This window comes from Echinops telfairi, unplaced genomic scaffold (genome assembly GCF_000313985.2).
Source record: "Echinops telfairi isolate 266 unplaced genomic scaffold, ASM31398v2 ScPeMD7_23;HRSCAF=83, whole genome shotgun sequence".
Lineage (NCBI taxonomy): Eukaryota > Metazoa > Chordata > Mammalia > Afrosoricida > Tenrecidae > Echinops > Echinops telfairi.
This window is the reverse complement of record NW_022103920.1, coordinates 41,007,688-41,010,842: the sequence shown is the minus strand read 5'-3', so window position 1 is coordinate 41,010,842 and position 3,155 is coordinate 41,007,688. Positions and strand designations below refer to the sequence as shown.

The 3,155-nt window shown below is 41.7% G+C and overlaps 1 long non-coding RNA gene across 1 annotated transcript in view; it reads right to left on the bottom strand.

Moving 5' to 3' along the window:
- Positions 1-1,854: 1,854 nt before the first annotated feature.
- LOC123521520 overlaps positions 1,855-3,155 on the bottom strand; it is a 15,195-nt gene continuing 13,894 nt past the window's right edge. Inside the window, exons 2-3 of the long non-coding RNA XR_006679947.1 lie at positions 2,818-2,923; positions 1,855-1,938 (exon numbers count right to left, since the gene is read on the bottom strand). This is a non-coding gene — a long non-coding RNA (uncharacterized LOC123521520). The remainder of the gene's footprint in view (positions 1,939-2,817; positions 2,924-3,155) is intronic.

Below are 3,155 nucleotides of genomic sequence, written 5' to 3'. Positions count from 1 at the left end.
GTTTATCAGCCAGGCTGGCACAATAAACTGTCTCAGAGACTGTAAATCTTTTCTTTTCTTTTTTCTCTAAAGAAGGCTGATTCTTTTCTTTCTTTCATTTTTAAAAATTTTTTCATCGTTGTATTGAGAGCTCTCACAGATATCATAACATTCCATAATTCAATCACATCAAGCAGTAATGTACAATTGCAACCACAGCTTCGCAGCTTCTTGAACTCCTTGATATCAGCCCTCCTTTATCCCCTCCCTACCTCATCCTCCCCAGCCCCCACCCCCCATGGAAGCCTTATTTCTTTTTTCCCTATAATAGGTGTTTTTTTAATTTTTGCCATATCTTACCCAATCCAATATATCCTTTCACATACAATTCTGTTATTCAACCCCAAGTGGGGTTATACAGTCATCAATGCTATCAACTCTCTATTCTCCCTTTCCCCCCTCTTTTCCCATACCCCCAGGGAGCTATTACTCCTGTTACTGCTTCTGAAGGGTTATCTATCTTGGTTTTTATGTACCTAAGGATCTTAAATATACAAATGAACATCCACACATCTAACATGATTAATGAGGTAAAACAAATAAAAACCATAATAGTAAAGGGAAAAATATTAAAGAACCAGAGGATAGTTATGTGGTTGATCAGTGCTATACAGCACCCTGGATTTATCATCCCTCTGTGTGGCCCTTCTGAGAGGGAATGTCCAATTATCTTACAGGTGCATTTTAGGTCTCCACTACATACACGCCCCTTCACATCGATTTGGTTGCTTGTTTTTGAGCTTCTGATACCTCTTCTCATTGACACCTCATGATCACACAGACTGGTGCTGTTGCTTCTCTGCTAGATGACCACTTGTTTAACTTCAAGCCTTTAAGACCCCAAATGCAATAACTTTTAATAGCTGGGCACCATCAGCTTTCTTCACCACATTTGCCTATGCACCCCTTATGTCTTCAGCTGTTGTGTCAGGAAGGTGAGTATCATACATTGCCACATTATGAGAACAAATCGTTCTTGTACTGAGGTAAGATTTAAGTAGAAGCCAACATTCATTCTGCTTCCTTATTGCACTTGCATATAAATACACATATAAACAAGTACACATAAATTTATAAATTTACATAATACATATTCATTTATAGGGGGTTTTCCTCTTTTGTTTTTTCTTTCCTCCTACCCCACTATTATGTTTACCCATCATTCACCTCTCAGTAATTCCTCTTAGATACAATTCAATCGATTAAGTTTAACCAGAAAAGCTACACTCTCCTTGCCATCAATTTTAGAACACTTACTGTTCCCCTGTACCTGTCATTGTTGGCTCCCCACTCACCTCCCTCCCCCCTTCCACCATCTCCCCTACCATGGCCCCCAGGAACTGTCAGACCAGCTACTGAGACTTTAACTCTTTATGGGATTAGAAAGCCTCTTCTTTCTCCTATGGAGATTCTGGTAGTTTCAAACTACTGACCTTTCAGTTAACACAATGTGGAACCACTACACCGCCAAGGCTCCTACTAGAGAGAGGATATATTCTCCAAATTGAACCTTCCTTGGGTTTCATCCTTGTGTTAGTCTGGGTAGACTAAAGAAACAAATCCATAGAAACTCATAGGTATATAAGAGAGAGTTTTATATAAAAGGTTATTATACATTAAGAAAGCATCCTAACCTCGTCCAGTCCAAGCCCATATGTCTGATATTAGCCCATATATCTGATACCAGTCTATAAAGTCCTCTTCAGACTCACAAAACAGTGACACCGAATATGCAATGATGCCGAATGCAGGATGATCACAGTCCAGTGGGTGTGAAGTCTTGTGGGTCCAGCGGCATTGTAAGCATCTCAGCGCTGGCAAGGGTCTCCACGTGGTTTTTCCGGTTCCCAGGTCATGGAGTCTATCAGTGTAGTGCCATGTGTCTTGTCAGTAGAGCATCTCCAAGGGAGTGAATAGAGAGAAAGAGATGTGTCTCCCATCTCCAAGGAGGAAAGTACAGCAGTTCCCAGAATTCTCAGGTGAAGATCATGCCCACACAGAGATCTCATTGGCTATCTCGGGATTGATAGGCTAGACTCCACCCCTACACTCTTAATCCTCAAATTGACACCAGATTATGTAACTACCACTATCCTCAAATACAACTTTCAAAAAATGCCATTCAGTCTTCCAACTAGAAAAATCACGCTCTTACCTTTTCTGGGTGTTACAGACCAGTACTAGTTAGACTCCCCGACCCCTTGAATTTTTATGCCAATGAAATGGGATGAAAATGACCATCACAAGTGGGCCTCAAAGGAACTCATCCTAGGAGCCACCATCTCTGGGCACCAAGTACTTTAGAACACTACATCTAACCTTCACTGCGACCCTTCTAGGAGGTGGTATTATCTCCATTTGGTTTTCATATAAGGAAATGAGTTTCGAAGATGAGAAACATTTACTCAGGATCACACATTGATAGAGCTGATCTCGAGCCTATGCCCAGGCTGCCACAACCCTCAAGGAATGGACCGAGTGGCTTGCTGTTTAGCCTCTGTGCTTTAGAGAAGTGCCAGTCTGGGATCCCAGGCATAGGTGTAGGAGCTACAGGCCTTGTTAACCTGCAGGTGCCTGCCTGGGGTCAGATCCAGCTGCTCTTCACCCAGAGGCACATGACACAATATGCAAGGTAAGCACAGGTTTGTTTGTGCTTATTTACTAATCTGTGGTGAACAATTTCATTTGGGTTTCGCCATATCTGAACATCTGAAACAATTCACTACAGATTAGCAAGTTTACCCTACCTTGTTACTTACCTTGTTGGTAAACACCTACCTTGCTTCCTGGGTATGCCTTCCAAGTCAGGGGTTGTAAAGTTGAAAAGAGACTGATGCTGTAGGAGATATTGTGGGGTTGGGATAGAGGCAGGTGCCAGCCATACCTAGAAGTAGAATCAATGTTAAAAATGTGAAATGATTCATTTACAGATTGGCAAGCAAGCACAATTAAGTCCGTGATTACTTTGATTATTGGGTAATCTAACACTACCTTCACCCCCTTCACAAAATTCAAAGCTGGACATACATCTTGACTTCCTGCGCCTTTGGGCTTCAAAATGCTTTAACCATACACTCTTCTTGGGCTTTCTGTTACTGCTTCCAGATCATAATTTT